At 42.8% G+C, this 19,555-nt stretch overlaps 1 protein-coding gene across 10 annotated transcripts in view; it reads left to right on the forward strand.

Annotated features, from left to right (window-relative positions):
* Positions 1 to 19,555, forward strand: part of USP49 (ubiquitin specific peptidase 49) — a 98,593-nt gene that overhangs the window by 30,435 nt on the left and 48,603 nt on the right. For 9 of the 10 annotated variants that reach the window (XM_008262745.4, XM_008262748.3, XM_008262749.3 and 6 more), the window contains one exon: positions 1,718 to 1,791. The gene's annotated coding sequence lies outside the window, so the exon portion shown is untranslated. Of the gene's footprint in view, positions 1 to 1,717; positions 1,792 to 15,587; positions 15,733 to 19,555 lie in introns of those variants that run through there. The other variant, XM_051854166.2, reaches the window with a different exon arrangement.

The raw sequence follows: 19,555 nt of genomic DNA on the forward strand, positions 1-19,555 counted from the left end.
ATATTGCAGTGGTTTAAATGATAGGCGTGGGACCCGAATGAAAAATATTTGAATGTGTGGAACTTAGTAGTACTTTTCAGATTTGAGCCAGCTTACAATTTCCCAATTTTCAAAATCACCATTATAATTATTATAGTCATTCCTCTTCAAAGTAATAACTGTTTCATAGCACTTTAAGCCTAAATTCTATGTGGTCACATAGCTTAGGTATTATTTTTTTATAGAACTGGATACTGTAGTCAGTTTTGGGGGCACACCCAAGATTAATTAAAATAGCTTGGATTTATGTGTAATTAAGTTAAAATTTTTTTTTTTGGATTTTTAAATGGAAAGTAGGGTCATCTGGATAGCAAATAGGAGCACTTTGTGGATGTGAAATACTCCTCAGTGTAATGTCAGCTTAGCTTTCCTGGGTAAGATTGCCTCTACAGTTGTAAACTTTTCCTAAAAGTGTCTGTATACTCCTTGGGTTTCATGATCTTGAAATCTCTAATGCCTCCTAGGCCTGAGCTTTCTTTCCTTATGCCACTGATTTGCATCACAGTGCACCCAGATATGAAAATTGGATTTTTTTTTCCTTCTCTGATTTTCAGAAAGACTCTTCTCACAGGGCATTTGTGGATTTTTGTATACTTAACTGAAGAAAGGGGGAATGGAGGTGGGGTGAGCCTCACTGTGCATTGCTGCAGACAGCTTCCCTAGTAAGGCTCCCCATTCTTACAATGTTTTCAGACCTCCCTGACCCAAGAGCTTCACCCCCACCTAATCCCAGCTTTGCTCCATTATACTAACTCTGCTTTTCTTCTCTCTTTTCCCCTCTCCTCATCATTCTTCATCCCGTGCCTTTCAGAGATAAAACAACAAATTCTTCCCCTTGTCTAATGCAGAGCAATTTCCCTTTCTTGACAACCATTCTGGGATCTTGACAGCCATTCTGCAGTGAACCACCCACTCCAAGGGGACTGGACATGAGAGTGGGGGGCCCATCTTGAGGGAGCACATTTTCACAAAGAAAGTTTCTTCCAAGAGAAATTCTTGTGTTAGTTGTTAGGATGACAAAATAGAGCTTTTTCTAGCCTGTTCCATGGCAGCCAAGCATACCAATCTAAAGCTTTATCGAGTCCTGCTTTCCTGAGTAAAGTGTCTGAAACCTAAAAATGATTGCACGTATAATTTATCCAAATCATAAACTAGCCATCTTTGAGTAATATTAAATGTCCTGTGTATAGACTATAGATTGCTTTTAAAGAAGCATGCTCTTCCATAAAGATTATGAACCTTCTCAGCACATGACACCTCATGTCATCTTGCATTATTATAGATTTCCCCTATGCAAAAAGAATTTTACTTTTTGGTACTCGAAAAGTTACCCTGAGTTAAAGGTAGTTTTTTTTTTTTTTTCTGACAGCTTCAAGTTACATGCAAAAGCAATTTGTGATCATTAAAACCTAAAACAAATGCAAGAGTGCATTTTTTTTTCAGAGAATAAATCTTTTAATACTTCCATGTATGGATCAGTCTACCCAAAGTGACTGAATCTTTGCTCTCGGCTTAAAAAAAAATAGCTCTCCCCCAACATTTACTTCTGTTTTGAAGACTTTTAAGGAGTTTACTGCATTGTGATGTACGAATTCTTTTCTGAATTTATAAAGAGAATTCGCAAACTTGCTTTTTTCTTGCCATGTAGTAGCTCAAGCTTACAGATTGTTTCCCATAGGTAACAGAGAAGAGGAAACCTAACGAATGGCTGTGGAATAATATGGAAGAAGATGGAAAAAACTTGTTTAATGGGTAAGAAATAAAAGCATAGTAATAAAATGTTATTAATGGGAACTATTCAAAAATAATATTTGGTATGCCAATTTGTAATTATCCCATCTCTATTCGGAACTTTCACCACCTGCTTTCATTTTAACCATGTAAATTTTTTGGTGCCATGAATTAACTCAAGCTAACAGGGGGAACACAGCCATATATGAAGATAAAGTGAGAACTGGACACTAGCAAGCATGCTGAAACAGATCTAGGGTAGGTCTGGAAGCTTTTTGATGGTTGGATAGGGACGCTGTCTGTCATGACCTGTCGAGAGTAATTATCCACTCCTTTTTCTCCAAATACTGCCAGCTGCTTTGATGTTAGGCTCACCATGGGGATCCTGTTCATTTGAGCAAGTGCAGATGTGTGTCAGGTGGTAATCAAATAGAATGCCAGAGAAACCCAATAAAAGATTTAAGTTTATAAATTATAAAAATTTTTAGTGATGCAAATCCACACAGTCTTCTTCTCAGTATTTCAAACATTATAGATAACTGAGACCCTGTACTTGAATCTTAGCCCCCAGAGTAGATGTACTTATGCAGCCTTTTTCTTTGCAAAGTGCTTGAAAACGTGGGCTTTGAAGCCAGTCTGGTTTTGACCAGTCACTGTTAACATTTAAGTGTGTTAATCTCTCTTGGATATAAGATGGAATCAATAAAATGCCTATCTCATAGTGAAGTTGAGGATTAATAACATAATAAATATTCAGTAAACATTAACTATAATTTGCATTTCTATCCAAGTTAGCATTTTTTTTAATTTGTTATTTTTTTATTTAGTAAATATAAATTTCCAAAGTACAGTTTATGGATTATAATGGCTTCCCCCCCATAATTTACCTCCCACTCGCACCCCTCCCATCTCCCGCTCCCTCTCCCATTCCATTCACATCAAGATTCATTTTCAATTATCTTTATATACAGAAGATCGATTTAGTATATATTAAGTAAAGATTTCATCAGTTTGCACCCACACAGAAACACAAAGTGTAAAATACTGTTTCAGTACTAGTGATAGCATTACTTCACATTGGACAACACATTAAGGACAGATCCCACATGAGAAGTAAGTACACAGTGACTCCTGTTGTTGACTTAACAATTTGACGCTCTTGTTTATGGCATCAGTAATCTCCCTAGGCTCTAGTCATGAGTTGCCAAGGCTATGGAAGCGTTTTGAGTTCGCCGACTTTGATCTTATTCCGACAGGGTCATAGTCAAAGTGGAAGTTCTCTCCTCCCTTCAGAGAAAGGTACCTCCTTCTTTGATGGCCCCGTTCTTTCCACTGGGATCTCACTCATAGAGATCTTTCATTTAGGTCTTTTTTTTTTTTCCCAGAGTCCCCCCCGCCCCCCCCGAGTGTTTTGGCTTTCCATGCCTAAAATACTCTCATGGGCTCTTCAGCCAGATCCGAATGCCTTAAGGGCTGATTCTGAGGCCAGAGTGCTATTTAGGACATCTGCCATTCTATGAGTCTGCTGTGTATCCCGCTTCCCATGATGGATCATTCTCTCCCTTTTTGATTCTATCAGCCTTTTTTTAAAGATTCATTGTTTTTATTTGAAAGGTAGCATGACAGAGGAAGAGAGAGAGATCTTTTGTCCACTGGTTCACTCACCAAATACCCACAACAGCTGGGTTGGGCCAGGCTGAAACCAGGAGCCAGGAACTCCATCCAGATTGCCCACGTGGATAATAGGAACCCAAGCACTTAGGCCATCATCTGCTGCCTCCCAGGCACATTAGCAGGAAGCTGGATAGGAAGTGGAGGGGCAGAGACTCAGACTAGGTACTCCCATATAGGATGTGGGCATCCCAAGAAGTGTTAACTCTGCACATCACCCACTCCCCAGTTAGCATTTTTATGTACCAACTATCCATATATGAATCTTCCTCTAATACAATCCAAGTTTCAAAAAAGGTTAATAATAATCCAAGAGTCTCAAATAAGGTTAATCCCGGTGGCTAAAGCAGTAGATGATTGCCCAGGTCCTTGGGCCCCTGCACCCACTTGGAGACCCAGAAGAAGCTCCTGGCTCCTGGCTTCAGATCAGCCTAGCTCTGGTTGTTGCAGCCAATTGGGGAGTGAACCAGCAGATGGAAGACATCTCTCTCTCTGCCTCTCCTCTTTCTGTTTAACCTGACTTTCAAATAAATATATAAATAGTTTTTCCTGAAGGTTTTCTTTTCAGTTTCAAGCTTCATTTTTCTCAGAAAATTGTGCTGCACTATGTGTTAGAATAGTCACATGCTCTTACCGCGTATCTTATGGTGTATATGATACTATAATATTTTCACCTTACCTGTAAAAGTATCTGCATCAAAGCAGAATTTACAAATTCTCTTATTTCTAGAGGGTGATGTCAAGTTTTCTAGGATTCCTATCCATCTCTTTTGAAGGACAAGCCTTCTTGAGTTTATTTTTTTTCTTTTGGCATAAAATCACAATTTTTTTTTAAATTTATTAATTTATTTGAACAGCAGAGTTACAGAGAGGCAGAGGCAGAGAAAGACAGAGGTCTTCCATCTATCAGTTCACTCCCCATATGGCAGCAATGGAGCCGGGCCAATCTGAAAGGAGCCAGGAGCTTCTTCTAGGTTTCCCACATGGGTGCAGAGACCCAAGGACTGGGGCCATCTTAATGCTTTCCCAGGCCATAGCAGAGAGCTGTATCAGAAGTGGAGCTGCTGGGACTCGACCCGGCGCCTGTATGGCATGCTGGCACTGAAGGCAGCAACTTTACCCACTACACCACAGCACTAGCCTCCAACAATGATTTTTAAAGTATCTTTGATACTCTGTCCGTGGCTTGCCAGCACTTTCTTAGGTGGTACAGACAGTTACATATTTTAAGAAGGAAGGGTTGGGGCCAGAGTTGTGACATAAAAGGTTAAGTTGACTCCTGTGATGCTAGCATCCCATGTGATCACCAGTTCTAGTCTTGGCTGCTCTACTTCCCATCCAACTCCTGCTAATGGACCAGGAAGGCAGAGGATAATGGCCCAAGTGATTGGGCCTCTTCTACCCCAACGGGAGACCCAGATGGAGTTCCTGACATTGGCTTGGCCTGGCCCCGGCCATTGCAGCCATCTGGGGAATGAACCAGTAATGGAAGATATCTCTCTATGTCTCTATCTCTCTCTCTCTCTCTCTCTCTCTCTCTCTCTCTCTCTCCTGCCTTTCAGGTAAATAAATAAATAAAACTTTAAAAAGAAGAAGGAAGGGCCCTAGAACAATTATCTCTTTAATTTTCTTCATGTATTATTCTGCATTGCTATTAGATATTATGAACTATGCTATTTGTGATGGCTATAGGTAGACTATTTTAGAAGACTAATATGAAAAAAGAAAGTTAACATTTACTGAGTATTGTATGCTAGGCAATATTTTAAGTGCTTTACTCATTTCTTTTTTTTGTTTTGTTTTTGTTTTTTAAAGATTTATTTATTTATTTGAAAGGCAGAGAATAAGAGAGAGAGAGAGAGATCTTCCAACCACTGGTTCACTCCCCAAATGGCCGTGACAGCCAGAGCTGGGCCAATACTAAGCCAGGAACCTGGAGCTTCTTCCAGGTCACCCACACAGGTACAGGGGCCTAAGGACTTGGGCCATCCTCCACTGCTTTCCCAGGCCATAGCAAAGAGCTGGATAGAAGAGGAGCATCCGGTGCCCATTTGAGATGCCAGCACTGCAGGCGGCAGCTTTATCCTCTACGCCACAGCGCAGGCCCCCTACTCATTTCTTCATTCCTGATCCCATTTAGTCCTGTCATCCACTTGTGAGGTAGAGACTCTGGTTTTTTACTTTAGATTTATTTATTTGAAAGATGGAGTTACAAACAGAGGGTGAGAGACACACACAGAGAGATAGAGATCTTCTATCCACTAGTCACTCCCCACATGGCTGCAACAGCTGGAGCTGGGCCTAGCTGAAGCAACAAGCCAGGAGCTTCATCCTGGTCTCCTACATAAGTGGCAAGGGTCCAAGCACTTGAGCCATCTTTCACTGCTTTCCCAGGCTCATTAGCAGGGAGCTACATTGAAACTGGAACATCTGGACTCAAACCAGCACTCATACAAGATGAAGGTATCACAGATAGTGACTTTGCCTGCTGTGCCACAATGCCAGCCCCACTAATTTGTTTTTGCTTGTCAATGGACAGAAAATTTCAAGTAATGTGTCTTAAGTATGGGAAGAATGGGGACATGAGACTATCATTCATAAATATTTTTCCTGAATGTACTTCAGTGAATAAAACTTTTTTTTTGCTTCATTGTGAATCATATGTAAAGATAGAAATCACCTGAACTATCTAAGGAACAACACATGTTTAGAAGGGATTAGAGTGGCCTGATTTGTAGATTACCATTTAGCTGCTATTCATAGCAACATGCAGCCCGAAAGATTGAACTGCTCAGCAGTTTGGAACTGATTGGTAATTGGAAATGACTCTTTTGTCCTCTTAAATAATATTTGAATAGCAGTCAGCAGAAAGTTTTGCAAGAGAAGAAAACCAGGAGAAAGGTGACTTGTGGTTTTTTTTTTTTTGTTTTTTTTTTTTTTTTTTTTTTTGACAGGCAGAGTGGACAGTGAGAGAGAGAGACAGAGAGAAAGGTCTTCCTTTAGCCGTTGGTTCACCCTCCAATGGCCGCCGCGGCCGGCGCGCTGCGGCCGGCGCGCCGCGCTGATCCGATGGCAGGAGCCAGGAGCCAGGTGCTTTTCCTGGTCTCCCATGGGGTGCAGGGCCCAAGCACCTGGGCCATCCTCCACTGCACTCCCTGGCCACAGCAGAGGGCTGGCCTGGAAGAGGGGCAACCGGGACAGAATCCAGCGCCCCGACCGGGACTAGAACCCGGTGTGCCGGCGCCGCAAGGCGGAGGGTTAGCCTAGTGAGCCGCGGCGCCGGCCGACTTGTGGGTCTTAAAATTAGAATGTCACTTATAAGTGATGGTCTAAAAAGTAATTGTACGTTAACAATTGACATTTGCATAGGCACTAGAAAAGATTATAGTGTGTGGTTTCTGTTCTGAGTATGTCTTGCCAGAAGAATGGCTTTTTTTTTTCTTCAAACAGTAATTCACTTCCTGTTGATATAGGTAGGGCTTCAAAAAGTTCACGGAAAATGAACATTATCTTTTAGTTCCATTTTGCATACATTTTTTGAAAGATTTATTTTATTTATTTGGAAGGCAGAATTACGGAGAGAGAGAAAGGAAGAGAGGTCTTCCATCCGCTGGTTCACTCCCCCAGATGGCTGCAACAGCCAGGGTGAGTCAAGGAGATAGGAACTTCTTCTGGGTTTCATATGTGGGTGCAGGGGCCCAAGCACTTGGACTATCCTCTGCTGCTTTCCCAAGTGCATTAGCAGGGAGCTGGACTGGAAGTGGAACAGCCAGGACTTGAACCAGTGCCTATATGGGTTGCTGGTATTGCAGGCGGCGGCTTAACCCACTTTGCCACAATGCCAGTCCCCCATTTTCTATAAATTTTTTAAATTCCCCCTCGTGTAGTAAAGATTAAACACCATTAAAGAAGCAGCAGGGTGGTGCAGGGGTTAAAATGCCACTTTGTAACCCTGTGTACAATATTGGAATGCCGAGGTCTGAGTCCTGGCTCTACCTCCAATGTAGCTTCCTGCTGATGTGCCGTACTGAGAGGCAGCAGATGATGGCTCAAGTACTTGGGTCCCTGCCACTCATGTTGGAGACCAAGACTGAGTTCCTGGCTTCAGCCTGGTCCAGCCTTGGAAATTGTAAGCATTTGAGGAATGAACAAGCTAAAGAAGATCTCCCTGTTTATCTCTCTGTCTTTTTCAAATACATTTTTAAAAAAGGGAGGTTCAGGGTGGTATGTGGTACAGAGGTTAAATTGCAGCTTGGGACACCTTCATCCTTATCAGTGTTCACATCCTGGCTGCCCATCTGATCCAGTTTCCTGCTGATGCACATCCTGGGAGGCAGCTGGTGATGGCTCAAGTACCTGGGTTTCTTCCACCCACCCTGGAGACGCAGATCCAGTTCCTGGCTCCTGGTATCAACCTAGCCCGGCCCTGAATGTTGCAGGAATTTGGGGAGTGAACCAGCAAATGGGAGTTCACTCTCTTTTTCTCTCTGCCTTTCAAATACAATGAAAATAAATAAGTAAAAATTTTTAGAAAGGGAGTTTCATAAGTTAACAAGTGCATTGATAAAATGTCTCAGTGGTCAGTGATATTTTCCTATATCTTTTCCATTTTTTTCCTACTTTTCTCTCATTTGAGAATCCCCTCTGTGTTTTGATTAAAATTATGGCTGTTAGTGTACATATCTTTTTTTTTGTAAGATTTTATTTATTTATTTGACAGGTAGAGTTACAGACAGTGAGAGAGACAGAGAGAAAGGCCTTCCCTCCGTTGGTTCACTCCCCAAATGGCCGCAGCGGCCGATCTGAAGCCAGGAGCCGGGTGCCTCCTCCCAGTTTCCCATGTGGGTGCAGGGGCCCAAGCACTTGGGCCATCTTCTACTGCTATCTCAGGTCACAGCAGAGCGCTGGACTGGAAGAGGAGCAACCATGACTAGAACCGGCGTCCATATGGGATGCCAGTGCCATAGGCAGAGGCTTAGCCTCTATAGCATTGGCCACTATAGCATTGGCCCCCCATTATTTGCTTTTTCCATCCTCATTCCCTCATGAGTGTGAGATGAAGTTTTCCAAAGGCTGTATAATACTAAATAAAAAAGCAGATAGGAAAATCCAGCTGTTTTCCTTACTGGGGACATTAAAAAAGATTTTCAGTGTTGTACAGTAAGATTATCTTCTCACTGGATATGCCATGAAAAGCACTCCAATTTGTTTCTACATCAGAACATTACAGTGACCCCCACTGGGACAGCAAATCGTGTTGTCTTCTCCCAGTGATCTGTACCAAACTTGGAATGTTCCCAAGTTTGGAAAAGGCCTTTCAGGACAGCATTTTATGTTATACTATGAGTGTTTTTTTGGTTTTTTGTTTTGTTTTGTTTTTAATAGGCAGAGTTAGAGGGAGAAACAGAAAATAAGATATCTTCCATTTGCTGGCTCACTCCCCAAATGGTCGCAATGGCTGGGGCTGGGTCAGGCTGAAGCCAGGAGCGTCATCTGGGTCTCCCACGTGAGTACAGGGTCCAAGGACTTGGGCCATGTTCCACTGCTTTCCCAGGACCACTAGGAGGGAGCTGGATGGGAAGTGGAGCAGCCAGGACATGAACCAGCACCTATATGGGATGCTGGCACTACAGGCGGAGGCTTAACCTACTACACCACAGCTCTGACCCCTGCCTGGTGTTTCTTACTGGTAGAGTGCCAAGGGTGGTGTGGCTTGAAATTTTGTGATGTTTGATTCAGAAAAAGCACCAATTGATTTAAAATTTTTCCTATCTTATATGGAAACCCAATAAAACAAGAAACATGGGCCTATCCATTCATTTTTTTTGGTTACATTAATCTTATTTTGTCTTCAAAATTAGTGCCAGTTTTGTCAAGAAATTTAAAGAAAATTGAATACCAACTAATGTTAAGTTTATTCTATTTTTTTTATATTTGAAGAAAAATGTTCTTACATGTGTGAGATTTTCTTTGCCTGGTGAGCTGCTCCCAAGACCCTGTAATTTGTTTAATAGGCTTTCATACAGAAAGAGATTACTTGGCTCATTAGATTGAGTCACTTAATAATGACTTGAAGGTTAACTGATACAGCCGTCAGACATGTACTCACCAGCTAGACGTCTGTCTTATTACTCACTAACTTCACCCATTTCTAAGTTCAGACAATTGGAAATACTATTAGAATATAATGGAAAAGAAAACTGACATTCAAAAGGCAAGTGGCCAAAAATTTTCTCACTACTATTTTAATCTTAAGATACATTTTAATAGAAGCTCTTTTAAAAAGACATTTTTAATTGGCAAACACTTTGGACTTCCCATCATTGAAGATGTGAAAGGAGCTTTTTTTTTTTTTTTTGACAGGCAGAGTGGACAGTGAGAGAGAGAGACAGAGAGAAAGGTCTTCCTTTGCTGTTGGTTCACCCACCAATGGCCACTGCGGCCAGCGCACCGCGCTGATCCGAAGCCAGGAGCCAGGTGCTTCTCCTAGTTTCCCATGCGGGTGCAGGGCCCAAGGACTTGGGCCATCCTCTACTGCACTCCCGGGCCATAGCAGAGAGAGAGCTGGACTGGAAGAGGAGCAACTGGGACAGAACTGATGCCCTGACCGGGACTAGAACGCAGTGTGTCGGCACCGCAGGCGGAGAATTAACCTATTGAGCCACGGCGCCGGCCGAAAGGAGCTTTTTAATCAGAAAAACCATATAACTTAAGAGCATTCATCATCGCTGCCTGCTAGTCAGCCCCTTCTCAACTGTGCCTGTAGACCAAAGACCAGAGTGTCTCAGGGCCAAGTTAAATCCTAGGCTTCTTCCATCAAGTGGGAGATGATCATTTGGCTGATTCATGCTAGGAGGTGGCCTGTGAGGGATTCTAATGAAGGCCACCAACCAAACTCTCTGGTTTTGGTCCTGCATCTACGTCCACCTTCAGAGGTATGTGGAACCTCGAATTCCTGAGCCTTTCCAGGTCCTGAAGTTCTAACCAGCTTGTTTTTTGTTAATTTCATCTTGATGTAGGTAGCATTTATGTTTTAGCATGCTCTTGTCTGTTAGTTTCCATTCTGCTATTTATGTTCCAGCTTCCAAAATCTTTATGAGACTTCTCTTTTGCTCTTGTGTTCACTTCTCCAATTCTTTCTGTCCTTAAGAATTTATGCCCTGTTTTATCCACTAATTGTGATTCGGTGAGGAGGATTGAGAGGGAGAGGAGATGAACATGTGGTTTGTCATTGGATGCCCAGTGTTTAATATTTATTGTCAAACTCTTGCAACATACCAGAAATTATGTTAAACACTCAGTCTTGTCTTTTCTCTGATTTAAAACTCCTTTCAAATTCTACTGAGGTCTACAAATAATTCATTCACATCATTCTCATTGGTGACCTTTTTGAGCACTTTCTAAATTCTAGGCACTATCATATAAATCATTTCATGTAATCATGTCACTATCTGAGATATATATATATATATATATATATATATATACACAATTATGCTCCATTTTAATGAATACAGAACCAAATTCAGAGAAGATAAATAACGAAAGTCACACAACTGGTATAAAATCATGCCAGATTTGAGGTAGGTTTCTAAAATAAATATACTTTCTGTTATACTTTTGTCACCTACTTATTGGATATTAGATAGCTTTTGGGAGTTTTAAGTAGGGGAACAATACAGTGTAGCATGAAAAGGCTGTTTTTGTTTAATGCAGTAATAATTAAAATTTACTATAGTAGATGCAGAAGATAGCAGGCATCAAGATACCTAGCAGGTAAAGCAATAATAAGGTAAACATGCAATTTTAAGGGCCTACTTTGGGGGGAAGGGATAGCAGTGGAAATGGGGAGGGTGACAAAGTTCAAGAAGCAAGGCAATGGAAGGGGATGTTTGGTGCAGTGGTTAAAACACCAGTTGGGATGCCCACATCCCATATCAGACTGCATGGGTTCAAGTCCTGACTCTGCTTCTGATTCTAGCTTCCTGCTAATGCAGACCACAGGAAGCAGCAGTGATGGCTCAAGTGTCTGGTTCCCTACCACCTATGTGGGAGACCCAGATTCAATTCCTGGCTGCTGGCTTCAGTCTGGTCCAGCCCCAGCTGTTGGAGGCATTGGAGGAGTATACCAGCGCATGGAAGAACTTTTGCTCTCATGTGCATGTGGTCTCTCTCTCTCTTCCTCTCTCTCTCTGTGTGTGTGTGTGTGTGTGTGTGTGTGTGTATCTGCTTTTCAAATTAAAAAAAGCCACAGCAAAACCAAGGGAGACCTCTGAATCCATTCCCTTAAATGAGCTATAGTAACAAAAAACCTAGACCAGGGTCTGGTACTCCCATTTTTGAGCACAGATTAGTAGGCCTTGGTAATTGACTTGACTGTAACATGAATTTTTTCAACAGATGACTAAGGATACCATATCCAGAACAAGGGAATGTCAGAATGCTGAACTCAGGGAAAATTAGTAAGTTTATTTTTCCTTGAAAAGCAGAGACAGGGAGATCTTCCTGTACTGGTTCACTCCCCAAATTCTCACAACAGCCAGGGCAGGCCTGGCCAAAGCTAGGAACCTGGAACTCAATCCAGGTCTCCCGTGTGGGTGGCAGGGATCCAAGTGCATGCATCATCATCTTCTGCCTCCCAGGGTGGGCACTAGCAAGAAGCTGCAATGGAGAGGAAAGCCAGAACTCAAACCCAGGCACTGTGACAAGGGATGCAGGCACTCTAAGCGATGTCTTAACCACTGTGCCAAATGCCCACACTAGAAATTTGTAAATCTAAAGAACATTACGTGAGAATTCCCACCTAAAGATATGAATATCTGACATGTCTTCTGTATTCCTTTGGTTTTTTTTGACATTTATTTGAATGTACTTTAATCAAATCATACACTATTTCAGAAATTAGAGTTCATTAAAGACAAACTACATATATAGCTATATATATAAATCAATAATGTTTCACGTGTCATATTGAAACAAACTTAAAGATATGTCAACCCCCAGTATTGAGTAAACATGCCCTGTAACATACTGCTGGTAGTGGGTAAGAAGTGGGGATTGAGACTAGTGTTACCTTGGAAGGTGATTTGATGATAACTATCCAAATTTTAAATGCATTTATCCTTTGACACAACAGTTCATTTTCTGTAAATTGTCTGATAGAAATGTTTGCGCACTTGTGCCATGATATATGTCCAACAGATCCATGGTGCACTGTTTATAATAATGAAACACTGAAAATAGCAAAATTTTATTTTTATAACAGAGCTAGTGCAGGGGCCAGCACTGTGGCGTAGCAGGTAAAGCTGCCACCTGCAGTGCCGGCATCCCATGTGGGCACCAGTTCAAGTCCCAGCTGCTCCACTTCCAATCCCGCTCTCTGCTATGGCCTGGGAAAGCAGTGGAACATGGCCCAAGGACTTGGGCCCCTGCACCCATGTAGGAGACCCAGAAGAAGCTCCTGGTTCCTGGCTTCAGATTGGTGCAGCTCTGGCTGTTGCGGCCAACTGGGGAGTGAACCAGCAGATGGAAGACCTCTCTCTCTGCCTCTCCTTCTCTCTCTCTGTGTAACTCTGACTTTCAAATAAATAAATGAATCTCTTTAAAAAAATAAAATAAATTATTCAGTCCATATCATAGACTATGGTAGTTTTAAAAAAGAATGAAATAAAAATGTATACTAAAATATCCTACATATATTAAATTTTTAAAAAAGAAAGACACAGTATAACATGTATGCAGATACTCAGAGCCCCATGGATAGTGAAATTAAAGGTAAGGAATTTTTTTGGATGTACAAAAATTGAAATTTATGCATATGAAGGATCTTCAAAAAGTTCTTGGAAAATGTATATTAGGAAAAACTATGCATGGATTTCAATTTTTTGTACCAAAATTAACATTTTTTTCTTAAATATTTATTTATTTATCTGAGAGGTAGAGTTACAACAGAGATAGGGAGAGACAGAGAGAGGTCTTCTATCTGCTGGTTCACTCCCCAAATGGCCACAATGGCCGGAGCTGGGCCAATCCAGAGCCAGAAGCCAAGAGCTTCTTCCTGGTCTCCCACACAGGTGCAGGGGCCCAAGCACTTGGGCCATCTTCCACTGCATTCCCAGGCCACAGCAGAGAGGTGGATCTGAAAAGGAGCAGCCAGGACTCAAACTGTTGCCCTCATGGGATTCTGTCACCACAGGTGGAGGCTTAGCCCACTATGCTACACTGCTGGCCCTGAAAGCAATCTTAGATAAAAAAATAACTTGCCAAAGAGGACACTGAAATAGAAAGTTGTTTGTTGATTTATTGTCTTTTATCAACAAAGTTTATTAATTACCTGCTATGTTCTTGACACCATATCTGTCTCAAGTTCATTATAAGTGAGATACAGCCAAGCAAACAGCTGACTATGGTGCCACATGGTAGATGCTGAGTAAGGGGAAGTGCATATGTGTGCTCTGAGAGCACATACAAGGTACACCTCGGGGAGGCATTAGGCGCAGTGCTTAAATTGCTGCATGTGTTCAAGTCCTGGCACCATTTCCAATTCCAGTTCCCTGCTAATGCACACCATGGGAGGCAGCAGGTGATGGCTCTAGTACTTGGGTGCATGTTACCCACGTGGACACCTAGATTGAGTTCCAGCTGCTTGCTTCAGCCTAGTCCAGCCCTGGCTGTTGCAGGTATCTGGGAGTAAACCAGTGGGTGGGAGTTCTGTCTGTCTCTCCTTTTGAAGTAAATAAGTACAACAATTTAAAAATACTTCAGAACTGCTGGAGCTTAGTTGTGGCATAAGGAAAGAGGAATAGGCTAGAAAAATATTCAGGATCAGACCAGAAATGGCACTTGGGTTTTAAGCTGAATGCAGGAAGACATATTCAAAGGCTGTTAGAATAATGTGGACTAGAACTGATGAGAGTCTAAATTAACTTAGTGACAATGGAGATGGAAGTGTTTTTGTTCATTCAGAAAACAATGGCTGAGCATCTGTTTCCTGCTAGGTGTTGTTCCAGGTGTTTGGGATACAGCTGTGACAAAATAGAACTCCCTGCCTTTGTTTCTAATGGGGGAGAAAGACTAAATTTGTGGAAATTTCCTGGGAGGAAAACAAATCAGGAAGGAGTGGGGGCATAAGGAAGTGTTAGGTTGGGAAGAGTGACCAGGGAAGGCTTTACTGAGAAGGTAGTGAGGAGGAAGCTCTTGTAACGTCTGAGGGAAGAGCAGAAGAAACAACTGCACTGGTCTTGAGATGAGAGCTTGCCTAGGTGGTTGCAGGAGCAGTGAGGAGGCCGCTGTGGCTGGTGAAGGATCAGTGAGGGATGATGGGAGCTGCGGTCAGAGAGCTCAGGGGGTCTGAACACACAGGACCCTCCTAGACAAATGTGATGGAGAGTGCTGGTTGGATGTCGGCTCCGCATCCCATCCAGCTTCCCGCTAATGCATCTTGGGAGACAGTAGATGACAGCTCAAGTGCTTTGGCCCCTATAACCCACATGGGAGACTGGATGGAATTCCAGGCTTCTGGCTTTGGCCTGACCCAGCCCTGCTGTTGTGGGCATTTGGGGAATGAACCAGCAGATGGAAGATTGATCTTTCTCTTCTTTCTCTCTATCTTTCTGTCACTCTGCCTTTCAAGTAGATGAAAATAAATATTTTAAAAATATATATGTTTTTTAAAGATGTGATGGAGAAAAATAGAGCCACAGTTCCTAGGGAAGAATCAGTAGCATTTGGGATACAGGAGGTGGTAAGGAGGAAGGAGTCTTGATCACTGAGACAGGGAACATGGTGATTTCAGAATCTGAACACTGTGACTTCATTTAAGAGAATAAAGCAGCTGGAGCAGGCAAGTTTAGATACGTATTATCATGCAAATCTCTCTTTTACTACAACCTTGGGGAAGAGGCAATACTGATTACACCATTATGAAAGGGGAAAAGTCTCCCATTCATGGAATGGGTTTGCTTCTGGGAGCTCTCTAGAGACAAGACTTGATTGTTCAGCAGGCAGGAGAATGCCTGAGTAATGGGACGGCAATACAAAGCTAGATATGGATGAAACCCTTAGGATACTGAAACTGCTCCCGCACACACATTACCACTATGCGTGCTAAGACACACACCCCATTTACATTTTGTCCTTATCCTCAGTTTTCAAGATGTCTGCTGCATTCCTGGTTGATATGAAAGTAGTTGAACAGGAGGGCAAGCTGCTTCTACTGAGAGAGGCCACGACTGAACCAAATAGTGTTTCAGGGATTCATTCATCCCGAGTGCTCACTTACTGATGCGCTGTGTAAGTCTCTGTGTATTGCCTGGGTTACAGATGACAGTAGCGTGGTCTCAAGGACCTCAGAGTGGAATCTGGTAGATAAAGGAAACTAGGGATTCTAGTTACACATGCAATAGTGTTGGGTGTGAAGAAGGTATTATAGGAATACTAATGAGGAGTTCTCACACTGTAGGCTAAGTGAGGCAGACTTCTAGAAGAGGGTAACTTCTGAATCATGGCCTTTTGCGTTCACTGTCACACGCCCTTCTTCCTCTGTCCTTTCTCAGTGCCACAGACTCATCTTCACAGGTCCTTTCATACCCTTCTTGTAAGATCATCACAAAACACACCAAACACCGGAGTAAGGGAAAGCGTTTATTGGGGAAAACCCAGCAGACCAGAGGGAAGGGGCGAAGAAGGAAAAGAGGGTAAGAGAGAGAGAGAGGAGAGAGAAGAGGAGAGAGGGGAGCGAGAGAGAAGACGAGAGCGAGAGGAGAGAGGAGCCGAGAGTAGAGAGAAGAGTGAGCAAGAGAGAACGAGACAAGAGGAGAGAACGGGCGAGAGAGGAGAGAGAGGAGACAAGAGAAGAGAGAGTGAACCACCTGTTCAGGAACAGGTCCTCATAAAACTTTGCCAGACGGCAGGCAGGGAAGCAGAAGCGTCAAATCCCATTAGGATGAGGGTGGAGCTTGACACCAGTGGTTGGGCCATGTGGCCACCTGGCTTCCAGCAAGGGCGGTGGGGGCTAGAGCCTGGGATAGTGTCAGGGTGTAGATGGCACCATAGATAAAACTGCACCATTTTCCTTACACTTATTTTCCCCAGTATTCTATAGACTGTCATAGCCAGAGGGGGACAAATAGAAGGTCAATTAACAGAAGACAAATTGTGTAAGCAAGTTCATATGGAGTTTACTTTCTGTTATCTTATAATTAAAATTAATAATGCTATTATAAAAATAGAACTACATTTATAAAAGTAACATTGGAAAAACACAGTGGCTTTTATCCTGTAGAACACTGTCTCAATTGCTTCTGTCATGTTTGTGCCACTTCCATGATTTTTGTTACATGCTAGTAATATCTGTACAAGTTATTTAATATTTTTCTGTCAACCAAAATTTTTTAACCTAAAAGCCTGCTCAATCTTCATGCTAATAATATCCACAGAATTATGGATTTTGTTATTTTATAAAACATTAAGATAATATATGACTATTATGTTAAAAAATTTTGCTTCTGGAAGTTTCTGTTTTTGATAAGACAGAGTCAGCTGTTGAGCTGGCTTAAAGGCACCACAAAACACACCAAACACCAGAGTAAGGGAAAAGGTTTATTGTTGGGTGGAGGGAAACCCGATAGGCTGGAGGGAGAGGGCAAGAGAGGGCAAAAAAGGGGAGAGAGAGAGAAGGGGAGGGTTAAGAGGGGGCGAAAAAGGGGAGAAAGAAGGGGGGGTCGAGAGAGAGAGCACATGTGTAGGGAAGCACATCCTGCTTTAGTCTTTCAGGGGGTAGGGAAGTGGGAGCAACGAATCCCGTTAGGGTGGGGGTAGAGCTGATGCTTGTGATTGGGCCATTTGTTCACCTGACTTCTAGTAAGCCAGGCTGTGCTTAGGACCAGAGCTTACTGTGTAAGATGGCTATGGGGCCATGGCCTAAGATGGCGCACAGAGCTTAAGATAGCACCACAGATAACACGTCACCATTTTACTAACGCTGGCATTATGGTGTAGTGGGTAAAGCCTCCACCTGTATTGCCAGAATCCCATATGGGTGCTGGTTGGAGTCCTGGCTGCTCCACTTCCGATCCAGCTCCCTACTAATGCACCTGGGAAAGAATCAGAAGATGGCACAAGTGCTTGGGCACATGTACCGACATGGGAGACCCCGAAGAAGCTCCTGGCTTCGGCCTGGCCCAGCCCTGGCCATCGTAGCCATTTGGGGAGTGAACCATCGGATGAATGATCTATCTATCTTCCTTCCTTCCTTCCTTCCCTCCTTCCTTCCTTCCTTCCTTCCTTCCTTCCTTCCTTCCTTCCTTCCTTTCTTCCTTTCTTTCTCTTTAGCTCTGCCTTTCAAATAAATAAATAAATCTTAGAAAAAAGGAGGAAAGAACAATTAGTTTGAATGAAAAAGAAAAAGATTCTGTTTCTCCCTCTCTCTTTGTAACTCTGACTTTCAAATAAATAAATAAATCTTTAAATGAAAGAGAAAAAAAAAGAGTCAGCCCTTCCTACTCAGTCTCTCCCACAGAATGCCACTAAGAACCCAGACAGAGCACATGTCGTAGCAGTTTGGGAACTCTGAAGAGGAAATATTCTTGCGTGGATTAGAGGAGACCAGGATTTGAAGCACTTCCAGTCCAGCTGTTTGCTCCCCTTTTTTCTTTACTGTCGCCTGTCCAGGACTCAAGGTAACCCAGGCCTGGAAGTGGGCACCAAACATGCATAGAGAGCTCAGAATAAACCCTGGAGTCCTGGTCTGGGTTTGAAAGGAGACTTCTAACACTCAGGGAGAGTGAGAGGAATTCCTCCCTTGGAAACCTTGCTCTCCCTTGTGCCACAGTGCCCAGGCAATCTTGTGGTGGTGGTAGCCACAGTGACTGCAGTAGGGGCCCGTGAATGCTGGAAACTCTGAGGCAGTTGAACCTTCCTTTCCAGTTGGAGAGTCTATGGCCCTAAAAGGGGGGAGCAGAGCTGCATCACTTTACTTTCTCTCTATCCTCCTTTTTCCTAGCCCCCAAAATATCGTACATTTGTAGTTAATGCCCTAGCTTTCTGGCTGGATGACAGAAAAAGGAAGCTCCAGGAAAGTGAAATGTACGTGGGAGAAAGTGGAGAGAGAGAAGCTCAGGAAAGAGACCTCCTAAATTGTTCACAAACTTCTGGGCCCACCTTCAAATAACACATGTGTGGATCTGATCCTAAACAGCGATCCCAAAAGACTGAGAAGGAAACTATAAGCTTGATCACTACCCGGCTACTGGGTAGCACACATGCCAGATAGATCTGAATAGCTCAACAAAGCTTTGAATGTGGAACCAGTATTTAAATTACACACAGAAGTTTGATTGGAACTTGTGACTTGACTCTAACAGGCTGATGGTTTACCAAAACAACAATATCAACATTCTTCATATGGCTTAACCAAGACAGAGTTTTATAATGTTCAAAATGTCCCAGATACAAAATTAGTGGGCCTACAAAGAACCAGAATAGCCTCAACTCATGTGGAAAAGCAACCAACTGATGCTACTGCTGAGTTGACTCCTGTACCCTACACTTGGATTGTGGCTTTGCTGTCCGTTTGATTGACAAACCTAGGCTGCGTCATGTGCACGACTGGAGCAGTGACCATTGCGGGAGGTGGATTGTGCACAAACTGGCTTAGACTTCTCAGGACTGAGCCAGTGCTGTCAGCTTTTCCAGATCTACATGGCCTTGTGGAAGAAGAGCAGATACAGTAAAAAACAAACCAAAAAAATTCCTGCTCTCAGACTTAATAAAACTCAGTTGTCTAACTTGAGCACTTGTAAGGGACTTGGCTACAGTGAAGTACAGAGTTGAAAGGAGAGATAACATGTCACATGGCTCAATACACAATTTATTAAGCCCTCTGTGTATTTTCTCTTCATGTATGATCCTTTCCATTTTTATTTTTTATGCATATGAGTAAATATGCCTTGAGGCCAACTGTCACTTTAATACTAAAATAAATAACCAGTTGAGGAGCACTGTTGCAGAGAGCCACTCCTGATCCTTTGTAGCTGAATGAAGATGAGTCACTGCCCAGCAGATCCCCTGCCAGCTGCACACACTGACCCATGATACGTAGCTGCAGACTCCGTGT

Source organism: Oryctolagus cuniculus, chromosome 5 (assembly GCF_964237555.1).
Source record: "Oryctolagus cuniculus chromosome 5, mOryCun1.1, whole genome shotgun sequence".
Classification (NCBI taxonomy): domain Eukaryota; kingdom Metazoa; phylum Chordata; class Mammalia; order Lagomorpha; family Leporidae; genus Oryctolagus; species Oryctolagus cuniculus.